Source organism: Cydia strobilella, chromosome 13, assembly GCF_947568885.1.
Source record: "Cydia strobilella chromosome 13, ilCydStro3.1, whole genome shotgun sequence".
In the NCBI taxonomy this organism is placed as follows: Eukaryota; Metazoa; Arthropoda; class Insecta; order Lepidoptera; family Tortricidae; genus Cydia; species Cydia strobilella.
In genome coordinates, this window is record NC_086053.1 from 15,241,688 (window position 1) to 15,255,543 (window position 13,856).

At 36.5% G+C, this 13,856-nt stretch overlaps 1 protein-coding gene across 2 annotated transcripts in view; it reads right to left on the minus strand.

The window, feature by feature from the left end:
• LOC134746775 (Ig-like and fibronectin type-III domain-containing protein 1) overlaps positions 1 to 8,816 on the minus strand; it is a 100,559-nt gene extending 91,743 nt beyond the window's left edge. For both annotated transcript variants that reach the window (XM_063681306.1, XM_063681305.1), the window contains exon 1: positions 8,770 to 8,816. The gene's annotated coding sequence lies outside the window, so the exon portion shown is untranslated. The remainder of the gene's footprint in view (positions 1 to 8,769) is intronic.
• Between the last annotated feature and the right edge of the window lie 5,040 nt (positions 8,817 to 13,856).

Genomic DNA, 13,856 nt, shown 5'->3' on the forward strand with positions numbered 1-13,856 from the left:
ATTAATTTAAATTGGGATGAGAGGGTTGATAAGTGGGGAATCATTTTCGTTTATCCAAAAGGAAAATAATTTTAAAACCATTATGGGTTATAGACTTTGTTAGATACATAATTCGTTTTTAGTCACTAGCTATTTTAAGCCTAATAGCATCGTTCGCAGTTGTTAATGCTTGTTAAAAACAAAGTTTTCATTTATCAATCTAGAAGCACTAATTTATAATAATCTTTTGCTGGCTCACCATCTAAAAGTTATATAAAAATCCTTTAAAAGCCTTAACAAGGCAGACTTTTAAATTTCCATGATTCCCGGGAGAAATTAAAATTTGAAGCGTACACGAGTTTCGACTTGATAATGTAAAAATGCTTTTAATAAACTAGCACATCTGCTGTGATATTGTGAATGAGACTTAATTACCGGTCTATTAGAACAACGTGATAATTACTAGATACGAGAACAATACGAGATCTAATAGATACGTTATAACACTGATTTAAACTTTCACGATTTTTACTCATTATTATTTATCTCCACGGGACTTAATCGCGTAAAATAGTTTAAAAATGTACCTCCGACGTTCGTCAGGGCCAAACCACTGGATTGAGCTTCACAACCCTAGAATACTTTCTACAGATCGTGGGTTTTATAGTAGAAAAATCCGTGAAGCCATTGAAATCAAGAAACATAGAAATTTCAATCGAGACGAAGGTTTTAAGATCTCATCCACATGGAACCCAGTCATTAGTAAGTGTAAGCGAAAGTTCCCACCTAGTTATCTTTTGCAGTTCGATTCGAGAAACCAATTGTCATTTCACACTACAATTATTGTGACGTTTTGGGATATCCATTAGATATCCATTGGATAGACATTTTAATATCTTAAACAAATCTTAAAGAGATCGTTCAAGAGGACATTCGGAATCGCGGAAATGTCAAATTTGACATGACTTTCCTTAATATCTCGTTATCGTTTCTGTTTCATATCTAGTGGATATCTAGTTGATATTTAGATCATTGTTCGAATTGGCCCGTTACAGTTTTAAAATATTCGTTAGATAGTATTGTCAGATTGTACTAATTCTTAAGAGTCCGCGGCAAGCTCGGTAGAATTTCACCTTCCCATACAAACGGAGTTTCGTTCTCATTTTAAAACTACGCGTTGGATTGTAATGAAACTTTGAAAATACAATGACATGAGGTATATCAAGGTCTGTAATTAGTTTATGTAGCTCTAGTATATAAAACAAACGAAATAGAGCAAAAACAAACCTGAAATTGTATGACTGTCATTAGTGTCATTGGAATGAAATAGCATGAAAGTCAAAAATGCATTAGAGTTTTGAATGATTCACGGTTAGTTTCACTAGACTTATATTGACCGGGATATAGACCGTGATTACCTTTTGTATTACATACAAAATACAAAAATACGATACAAGGTAATCACGGTCTATATCCCGGTCAATATAAGTCTAGTCAAAAATGCATTGTCAATATATTTTACTGAAGCGTATTGTTAGTAATTAAAAAAAAAAACTTTCGCGTTAGTGTATCAAAGGATTCAAAGGTAAAGAAGAATATTGTAACAGATGTGTATGTAAGAAACGTATTCCTAAAAATATTAAAATATCTGCCAACGTATTTTTGGGTTACATTATTAGACCGTATTTTTGGACATGTACAATACAGGTTTACTTACTCGTAGCCCTCATAGGGGCTGACCTGCATAAGAAATTAGTCTTAATCTAATCTCAAATGAATTATATTCTCTCTTTTGCCTGGCTCCTTCCCATTTACTTTGGGTCGGCCCTTCTAATCATGCATCTTATTCCTAAAACTTATTATACCACGCAAGACTACATGAATGATAAAACAACGTGGGATTAATTTTAATTCGAAATGATAAATTATTTATTAGGTGTTTTTGATTAATGATAAGGAAATGGATAATCTGTGTACTTCTGGACTTTACGCGCTGTCGACTAGTCGCCGGCGACTTGGTCTCTCGGCGACCAAAACATAGGCGACTAGGGCCAGGCGACCAAGCCGAGAGCAAGCATCACTAAAACATGTTGTGTTCTTCACAACTATGCTCGAGAGAGAGACGGATACAGATTTGTCGTCTCGACAGTTGCTCGCAGTGTGAACCCGTGTTCCGTGGTCACCGGCGACCAGCAGTCGCTTGTCCGTCGCCACTACGCAGCGAGTCGTCGAGTCGGCCGGGCGACCGGCGACTAAGTTCGTAAACGCCTATATAAACTATGTCACAGTCGCCGGCGACCAGTCGACAGTACGTAACGGCGCCTACAAGGGATACATGTGACAACTAGCAATTAAGACCTTAATTGAAACATGAATAAGCAATTAAAGTTCTTTATACAAACGTATCACGTATAGATAGCTCGCAGCTCATGTGTCTCTTTTGTGAACTAATGGATCGGAGAAGATTTGCAACTGGGTTCAGTTTACGTTCGGTATCAATTATGTATACCTAACTACACACTAATTGTATATGACCTAGTTAGATTCGTTTGATGTAACCGGGTCATGCCTCAGAATAAGAGAAGTAAAGTACAGAAGGTTCTCTCTAACGAACTAGAATAGCTACTTATAGAAGTCTCACTAGAGCACAAAAATGACGTTAACTTTTGGCAACTTTAGAAAAATGAGGCGCCCCGTGTGTCGCGAGCTTTAAGTAACTGGAGGCGCCTTGTCTGTAATTTTCTCTACAAAATACCGATTTTTGCGGGGGAGGGGCACGTCAAATATAGCCATGTCAGATAAACGTCAGTCCATACAATAAGTATGACCATTGGGCGAGGTTTTCGACAGAGGGGTAGATTTCCATGACCAATCGCCTCCCGGGCGAAAACTCGTATAGTGGTTAACGGCTATGTATGATGAACCCTCGTGAACGTCAGCTGCCGCTCCGTTGGTGGGTTGAAGAATGTTGCTTTATCTTTCATTAGGGGATCAGGAATTGAACTATTTACATACGTAAGCTTATACGGAACCCTCGGTGTGCGAGTGTGACTCGCATCTGACGGGTTTTTTTCTTTGAGTTTATATCACAGGGGGTCTAGCCATGGTGGCAATCGTACATTCGAAAAGAAAAATTGTATGGCAATGGCAGATGCTACGAAAAGTCACATGACTATTTCCATACATTATTTTAGGTTTCCGATTGGTATTACATCTTGTCTAGGCGTGTTTAAACTTAATTTTATTAAATTTTAATGCCCCATCCAGGCATTTACATGCTCGGCTTGCTCGGGTCACGGTTAATGTAGATTGTAAAAGCGTTTTAATTTTTTAATTAGCCCTGCCGTTCTTTAAGCCGCGGGCAAACCCTTTATTGTTGGTTTTCGGTATATTTATAATAAATAGGTCACTTAAGCGCTGATGGCCTAGCGGTAAGAGCGTGCGACTTTCAATCCGGAGGTTGCGGGTTGAAACCCCAGCTCGTACCAATGAGGTTTTCGAATCATATCATTTGATATTTAGATACCAGTCGCTTTTTGGTGAAGGAAAACATCGTGAGGAAACCGGACTAATCCCAACAAGGTGTAGTTTACCCTCTGGGTTGGAAGGTAAGATGGCAGTCGCTTTCGTAAAAACTAGTGCCTACGCCAATTCTCGGGATTACTTGCCAAGCGAACCCCATGCTCCCAGGAGCCGTGGCAAAAATGCCGGGATAACGCGAGGAAGATGAAGATGATGAGGTCACTTAATGCGGTTTCTAATTATGACGTTTAGTTCCTTTCAGAAAATTTAGATCGACGGGGCTACGTAATGCAAAACTTAATAAAATCCTTGTGTAAAATTTTGCCTGTAGATAAGAAAGTCACATACCTCATAGGTTTAGAGCATTATTATAGTGAAAAGTACAAATTATTAATTAACAATAAATATAATACAAGGTGTGAGAAAAAAAAAGCTAGTGCAGCCGAAAGTTAAAAACTATTATGGCAAAAGAAGCTCAATGTACATCGTACCAAAAATATTAAATAAAATTAGTTTTCTAAGACAAAGTCCTAAATTAAGCAAATCCATGTTAAAAACTAGATTAAAAGAACATCTTCTCAATTTATCACGATTATAAGTTGGTCCTAATTAGATAGTGAAAAATAATGTAAACAAACAAATTTAATGCAGGCATGTAATTAAGACTGGGATAGGATAGGGACTTAGTGTATGCTTTAAATTTATTTTATTGTTTTATTAATAGGTACCAATTTTTCGATTTCAATTTTAATTTTATATTTGTTTTTATTATTTTTATGACGTGTAAAAACTGATTATGAGCCTTGCAGCTTGAAATAAATGAATTTTATTTTTATTTTATTTTTATTTTTTTTATTTTAAATTTGTTAATTATTAATATTTCTGTGAAAATCACCCGCGTAATTTTTTTTTAGGGTATATGTCAAATGGAAACGCATACTGCCATATTTGTTTACATTATTTGACTTTTTTTATTTTAGTTGTTTTGAACAATAGTTTGTATAAGTATATTATGGCTTATGAAACTGTTAGTTTAAGTTATAAAATTAGTTTAATAGGTTAAGTGTATAAAAACTGAGCGCATCTCGCCATCAAACGTAACAGTTTGGCGAGAATATAAATGATTAGTAATTAAGTTGTAAATTAGAATATATAAATAAAAAAATAAAATACAAAACACACGCTCTATTTCATTTTTATTACGATGTTCAGCAACAAAAACTAGTACCTACTAGACAAATATATGTTACTTTAATGTTCATGCTAAATGTTATTTGGGCTTGTAATTTTAAAAGTTACTAAATTAATTTATGAGACCTAATAGGTTACTAAACCACTGATACGCTAATATGTTAATTTTATTATGTTACCTTAATTACAATATGTAGATTGGAATTAATAGAATAGAAAAACTGTACTACTGTGTGCCCTTACAGGGTGTCATGAACTGGCTATTTAAAATGTAACACCTTATTATGTACATGACAAAGCAATATTGAATAAATGAATAAATTAATAAAACGAAAGCGTAAATTCGATCCAGTACCCGTACCATGAGTCATTAACAGTGTCAAAAATTACATATTTATACGCTAAAGTCTACGTAATTTACTTTCTATACATCTCGTTCGCACTAATATGCGAGTACGAGCTAGATGCATAGAAAGTAAATTACATTTATGTCAGTGAAAAACTGGTGGTAGCCACACTGGCGGAGGGTCCGCGAGGGTCAAATTTAAGTGTGTAAAAATTGCGAAACTTTAAATCAGTATGTCTGTACCAAGCTTCCATCTCAAACTTTTGGCAATGAGGCAAGGCAAATGTGACCCAATGCAAATGACGGACATACTGTCATATCGGTATAAATCAGACAATAACTGCAATAAATCCGTCCAAAGGGTCATGAGGGCTCGTAAATCCGCCACGAGCGATAAGGACGGGACATGCGCGGACAGCGGTAATGTGACAAGGTTCTGTAAGCATAATGTATTTATATTGGAAGTAATTAAATGGTCAGCCAAAAATACAGTTTTGTCAGCAGAAAAATCAAATGGTCAGCAAGGGTTAGGTTAGACTTTTGCTGACCAGTTAAAAATAATACCCTATTACTAGTTATATAATCTGTACTCCGTACTAATATACTATACTATCGTAATAATATATCGTAAAATTTCAACCTTTGGAACCTTTCGAATAACTAACAGAAAGCTCGGGAAATATTATTTGGCAAATTGTTAGTGTATGTGTATTATACGATACCTAAACTACTTACAATCTTTTGTTATGTGAGTGTTACAAAAAAATACCATAATTAGGATTTCTGTCAATCTTAGCCTCTTTTGTTCTTCATACTATTCGCTAGTGTGGGCAAACACCTTTGTCCTATTCAAGGTATAAAGTTACCAACAGCTCGACAGCTGAGGGATTATACGTCAGTGAATAGGGTTTGGTGCCCGTGTGATATTACACCTCTGTTCCCGGATTTGGAGATTTCGAGCTTTGGACATGGCACCTATAAGTAGGTGGATCATACTATTGAGCAGTTTTAAGAGCTTAAATATAAGGTTTGAGAAACTGTTATGTCAAATTGACGACTAATTTTGCTGACTGTGCATACTAAGCACATAAAACTATTAAGCACTTTTATCCTATTTTAGTGACGAAATACAACGCAAATGTGGCACTTTCCCATTGATATGAGATAGATAATTCCACGAAAGGAATGGAGGTGCGTAGGGAAGGGTTCTGGCTGAAAAACAGCGCTGAAGTGTCACCCATATGGGCGGGCATTTTCAGCATCATGCTGACGCCAAAACCGTTTGCCACATTATTTAGAAAAATATATATATTAAAGATTTATAAGGTATATTTAATGTTATTAGAATAGTTTATTTAAATTAGGTTAGTTTATATTCTGTACCTACTTTTTTTGTGGCAATAAAGCATTTTTCATTTCATTTTTAATTTCGAAAATAAAGTATCCAGGACATTAAGCCGACTACTAAGGCAAACTGCATTCAAAAGTCTGGTCAGATGCCACAATGTAATAAAAATTGCATGTAAGTTCCTGCTAGTCTAAACCTCGCTTTAAAGGATATATAAGCTAAATGTTATCGCTAACTTAGTTTATTAAAAACTTATCTGTAAATAAAACCATCGTAAACTCTCTTAATGTGGTCCATAAAACCGACGGTACCCTAAAAAACGAGGGTCGAATTCTATTTATTTTCGCCGAGATCTTAACCACCATATTTCACTTCGATATATCCCGAAAACCTCTGAATTATTTATACATTGTGATGAAATAAATTTATTTCGGCGTTAGGTTTCACGTTGCGGTTTGTAAGTGACTCACGTATACGCCTGGTTATAAGTGGATGGGATATGCATTACGATAATAAATTTACTTTGCCACTTTTGTGGATAAAATGCAACTTTCTCATCAGTTTTTGAACAATCAAGACATCCTTTACGAGCTGGTATGTTGAAAAATTCTACACAATTACTTAAACAAAACAAGTGCGCTGGCAGCGGAATCCTACCGGCCAGGCTGCCACCACGCGCGCAGTCAAAGGTTGCTTTGTCCGTCGCCTACAGTAGCCAAAGTCTTTCTAAATTCAATGCCATAATCTCCCATGTTTTGAGATCACCTTGTCTATTTGTAGCGTCAAATGATCATCAATGCAGAATAAAGGTTACCTTTAGGCAGATGCTTATGTACACATACTAATACATAGACATTAATGAATTGCCGCACTTTGTTATTGCAAATGGCATGCATAGTTAGCTTGGGAGGACTTATAAACCGCCCTGATTGTATACATATTTTGTGACAAATAACCCGTAATAAAATTTGTGGGACCATAAAGAACCCTGAAGGGCGGGAAATACAATAATACAATATTCCGCTTTTATTGTCGTTGCAAATATTTTATTTAACAAGCTACAGTGTAAACTTGAGACGACGAAAATGGAGACTTTAATGTTCCCAGGAAGGCTGTTCTAAGTGTAGTGTCAGGATGTTGGTAATACATATAAATAGCAATATATGTAGTAATATAGGTACAACTACTATCCTCGCTCTGGTTCTTTCCTCGTCCAAAAGATATCCCTGGCTATTCAGCGAGGTAATGCCGCCAGTATTTTTGGCACATTTAGTCCGGGGGATAATCAGAGTGGGGGGTAATATTGTATTTGTTGTAATTTAGTTTTACTTTTTTGCATTAACTATGAAAACTTCAGTTAAATGTGTTAATAAATTTGCGTACTACATAGGATTCATAATACACTATACACACTATAGTACACTATACATAGGATTCAGTAGGGGAGAATAATGTAGACTTCTTAGAAAGGTATTTGAGCTTTAAAAAAATTTTATGTTTTTCACTCTTAACACCTTACTACATGTCACATAAAAATATTTGTTTAAATTTGAACTTTAATAGCTCTCAATAGAGTTGAATATCATATCCGCCATATATGGCTTCGCATGCGGTTAGGGGTTAAGGTAGGGAGTCTTAGGTTCAGCCAGCAGTTTGTAAAGTCTTAGCGCTTTTTTAGACAACAATACTGTTGTCAAAAAAAAATGAAATCAATTTTAAGGCCTTTCTAACTTCATCGATTTGAAACCTGATTAAACCAACTTTCGCTCGATAGAAAAAAAAACACGAACATAGATCTAAAACGCACCATTAAAAGTTAGTACTTAACAAATTTTTGCAAAAAAAAAAAAAAATATGAAAATTGCTTGTATAATGCGCAATTTTATTTTTGATCGAACTCATCCATTACTTTTTTTCGTTAAAACTAACTAAAAACGACAACCACAGATCTAACACGTAGAGTCCCTTTGGAGAAGTGTGCTGTTATGTAATACACGTGCTAAAACCCATTTACGGATACAAATATACCCGTAAATCGTTCCCAACAGGCGTAGGGGATATTATAATATATATGTTCTCTTGTTCTCTGAACGAATTCACAAGGGCTACGCTTTACGTATTGTGCTACTGTAATCTGTAAGCTAATGTATTGTACCTATTTTTTGTGTCAATTTCCATACTGTCGAATTAGGATTTCCTGTAATTGATGGTTGTGTGTATGTAAATAAATAATAAAAAAAATAAATATAGCGGAGACAAATGCCGGTTGTGGTGTTGAATTTTGGCTGGTCAAAAGATTGGGCTATTGTTGAGAGGTCCGGACTCCTGCCATAACAATGTTAGTACACGTTATCGAGGCAGGTTATCATGTTATTATTATTACCTTGAATGGGCTGGGTCCGGTACTAGCTTTCAGGTTTCATGCGAGATCTGAAAAATAGAAATAGAAATTAATAAAATAAAAAAGCTATACGGGGCGCCATAAGCCCTCAGGAAATTGCATATACTGGGAAAATTACTAGGTAGAATACACTACACGAAACACGAACAAAGCTTGCACACTCATATGCTACTACTAAAATCATATTTACTCTTCTCGTAGGTCGAAACTGTACATATTTGCCGAAATAAATATCATATACGAATAGCTGCAATCGAACCAGCGTCCCCCGTTTACCGGACAGGTGCCTGAACCACTCAGCTATACGGCCACGGTGGCATAGGTCGAAATTATCAACTATGTGACACTTTCCTGAAGGCTTGTGGCGCCCCCTGGCCATGAACAGTAGTTTAATAGTTAGTGTGTACTCGAAAAACACATTAAAATATTTTCATAGAAAGTTACTTAATAAATTGTTTTTAGTGTATAATTATTTGATTGACCGATTTCCTCGTAATGGCTCGTATAAAAACAACAGGCACTTTATGAGTTCATTAAACTTAGTAAAAATCTTTTTCCCAGGTACATCCTTTAGCTAGGATTATAACTCGCTTTTATAAGCCTTTATACCGTTAACGTCACCGTAAAGATTATTACATAAATATACAATTGTTAATTTAAAAGTTATTAGGAAAGATATAACCGCAAGACTTAAGAAAACATTTTATACAACCATCTTTAAGAATCATTTGACGTCGTAAAGTCTAATAATGCCACGCTAAAGTTATTTCATATCTCACCTCTAAAATATATATGAAAAAATCCATTACCGACTCGCTTCAAGAAGGCAAAGTTTCGCAAAAAACGTACACGGCACAAAGGGCCGTGTAAGATTTTTCACAGGTGACTGTTATATTAAGCGAAATGAGACCCTAATACAATGGTAATAAGAAGGGATATTATATTAATGTGGCAAAGCTTTTTGATTCTTACATTGGCCAATCAAACGTAGATTCCGAAGGTCTAAAGTGCGTTATTAATAGCTATATCTTACAATGTACTATATCAGAAGTCGGATTATTTATCTTATCTGATTAGGCTGTGCACACTTGCCTTATATTACCTACTTTGTAGTACCAGGCGGGGCCAGGGGGGGTTTAAGTAGAAAAAAGTAGACTTTTTATAGGGGGTTTACTTTTATACAGTAGTAAACACTTTATTGCACATAACACAGTAAGAATACAGTAAATGTGTACTTTTATCTTAAAGTAATTGAGTGTATAATTAAGAAAATTTTAAGACTATGTAAACAGATTTATTCTTAAGTTAACTTAGTTAAGTCAAAAGATTACGAATGTCTAAAATCGGCATCGTAAAAAGGTACACTATAACTTTTTGCTATTGGTTATTATATAAAAAGAAGCTGTGTGTAAGTGACATTGGTAATTCGATTTTGAATTTTATGCCATTGACATAAGATGTAGAATTGCAGACGTAATGACGGTAAATCCCGACAAATGGCAGCAGTCGTTAAGCTCGTTAGGTAGAACATAATGCGAAATTGCGCTCTTGAGGAAAAAAACATATGCGAAGTCATATTACGTACTGAGATATTCGTAATGGCGGATGGGTTGGACATATTGTGCTATTCGAAATGAAAATGTTAGTAGCTTGCCGGTGATACTGCTTATTACAAAATAAATGGCAGTGGCCTATGTTATAGGTACGTGTGCTGACTCGGGGCACAAATACTAAAGTGCATTTGCATTAGCACATTGGCATTTATATGCCAATGTGCCAATAATAGTAGATAATTGGCTTCTTCGGAACCGTTACCTACAATCCACCAAACCTTAAAATGTCATTCAAGTTTATCCCCCTCGTAAGTTTTGTAAGATCCCCGATGACAGAAAAGTTCGTCCCGAATCAGCCTGCAAGGGGGCGCAATCGACCGCCTAATGTTCCTCGGGGGGGATAAGTAATCAATTGTAAGAATGGATTTGTCGAACGCTAATCTTCCTCTGTGTATAACTGTTGGGACTTATACATTTTATTGTATTACATGTTTAACTCGTTCACGTCTTTCCTATAGATATTGCAAAGACGAGAATCTAAAGCTATTCATTAAGCAGCACCCTTATAAACGGTATATTTGTTTTTTCAGTATTTGAGAATCAAAGAAGAAAAAATTAGTACATTATTCACTGTACCCGGCTCGTGAACTTTTATTGTTTTGTCCACAGAAGTGTCTTGTTCTGAAATGAGTTTGATCCTGTTTTAGAACAAGGATGAAAACAGTGTTTTATTTTTGTAATTTGTATGTTTTTACTAGTACAGTCAGCAAAACTACTAGCTTAGCACTTCTGCACATAAAAATCTATGCAGGGGTGCTGTAAGAACCACTTGTATGAAATCTTCATAGTGTTAGTCTTGCCCCGAGCAGAATAAACTGTTAGTCTTACCCCACCTTACCTTATGTCTCACGAAAGTAACTTCGAAAATCGAATCGAAAGTTTGAATCTTAGCCGACTATACTTTAACCTGTTAAGTGTGCATAATAAGATTGATAAGGAACCTGTTCAAATTTTTGTCATCTTTTCGAGAACGATCTTTTTTGTAAACAGCACCACCGAGGTTTGACCCACGATTTTTCACCACAATATGTAAATTCGGCCTTTACTTACCTATATTAAAATAACACCAATCCTCTTAAAATTGCAATCCTCTTTTCTGAATCATTGCTTCCTACCAATCCAGTTATCAGGGGCGCAAAGCATTCAGAGACTAGAAAAAATTCGTTAGATAAATTGCCTGAGTGTATCTTAGGCCTAACGCTGCGTCTTACATAAAAGCAAACATCTCGCGAAAGCGAAGCGAAGCTGCGCGGTGAGCCCACGGCGTTTGCGTTCGCAACGAGATCGCCCACGTAGGACACATCTATATTAGGTATCAAAGGATTGATTTTTGTAATATCGGGAGTTCATAAATAATACAAAAGGTAATCACGGTCTATATCCCGGTCAATATAAGTCTAGTGAAACTAACCGTGAATCATTCAAAACTCTAAGTGTAAGGCCTGAGTGGACGCTCGAAGCGGAGCGTTCGGCGGGGCGTGCAGCGTGGCGTCGGGCTCACAACTCACAAGTGATTTGAGCAGCGTGCACTAAGGCCGCTCCTATACGTTTGCATTTGTTTAACATGCACGCCGCACGCCCCGCCCCGCTGCACGCTCAACACGAGCGTTCACTCAGGCCTTACACTAAGTAGGTACAATAGTCATTTACTCGAAAACATTGTACCCAGGCTACCCAGCTCTACACTGAATACACGAATTCACTGAATTCTGTATCACCTCGATTCTCGTCGGTTTGTTTTCAGCTCGAAATCTCCGGATGTACGAACACGAACAGTGTACAAAGCTATCCAATGAACGAGCCAAGTTTGCCGCCTTAGAGCGTGTAAGGTTACCAACGCTTAGCGAGGCTACTAACGCCAATCCAGGATTGGCATTTTACCTAAGCTTGAAATTTGACTCCGTCGTTGTGAAAACGACATTGTCTTCGTGGCCTCATGAAAGTCCGGCTAAAGCTTGATGAATTTACTTATAGGTGAAATTTATTAACAAGCCTCTTGGCTCTTGTCGTTGTCAAGCTGCTAGCAGCAGTGAGTCTCTCGCGGCACACACGTGGGTATATTTTTGAGCTCTAGTCAGACTTCTGTAGTTATTCTAGTGCGCAGTGTAAAGGGCCAAGTGCGAGTCGGACTCGCGCACCGAGGGTTCCGTACTTTTTAGTATTTGTTGTTATAGCGGCAACAGAAATACATCATCTGTGAAAATTTCAGCTGTCTAGCGATCACGGTTCATGAGATACAGCCTGGTGCTAGACAGACGGACAGACGAAGAGACGGACAGACGAAATACTATAAGGTGGGGTAAGACTAACATAGTTTATTTTGCTCGTTTGCTAGGGGCAAGACTAACAGTATAAGGATTCCATACAAGTGATCGATAGTCTTACAGTTTTGAATTATTCACGGCTAGTTTCACTAGACTTGTATATCTAAATATCGGGAGCTCGAAAACAATACAAAAGGTATTATCACGGTCCATATTCCGGTTGATATAAGTTAAGTGATAGTCTTATCCCGGTGATAGTCTTACCCCGGTGATAGTCTTACCTATGTTTAACAAATAAATAATTTGGAATTTGGAAGGAAACTAATGACGTTTGTGACCCGAGCAGCCAAAAGTGCGAAAACGTTTGAAGATCCGCAGTAGAATCAAATCACCTCTAGCTCGTATGAGACTAGTGTTCGGCAAACGTTGGCGACATTCAAGCACCGAAGCGAAACTAAGACAATACAATCTTCAAACTAAAGAGCGTAAGCGCCATGAACTTTGTACTCAAATTTGACGTTTTTGTCGACACGGCAGTCGCTAGGGGCGCAACATGTGAATTGGAAAACTTGGAGACGATACCATGACTTTGCTGTTTGCGGTATTACTTGGAATAAACTAAAGAACGTTTCTGTTATTGGTTACCTACCTATTTGTTTTCGTGACAAAGATTGTTAGTTTTCATTTACATGAAGAAAAAAAAACATATTTATATTACTACGAAACTAATCACATTGAAAAACAAATTACATTACATTACTGAAAAACTAAGTGATTCTAGATAAAACTAAACGCGCGTAAACATTTTTGTTAACTTTATTTTTATTTTAAAATATTTCTATGTGAAACTAGTTCTATTTCGAAGAAAAGGAATAGGTTGGTAGTACTCGTATTATGCAAATGAATAAAATAAAATGTAATTCAACTCGCAAGGTCTAACGCGATTAATACCTAGCTATTTGTTATACACGTGCAAAGTTGTATTTTACCCGAGTGTGGAATTAAAACACGAGCTTCTAAGGTTGAACTACGAGCTAGCGAACTATTCAAAAATAGAATCCTGAGCGTAGCGAGTTCTGCAACACACGAGACGTAAAAAAACTGCAGCCGTGTGTAACACAAATCTTTTCACTTCACTAAAGCGAGGAAAATACTACATAGGGTACAAGAAAAACAACTAAAATATGTAAAA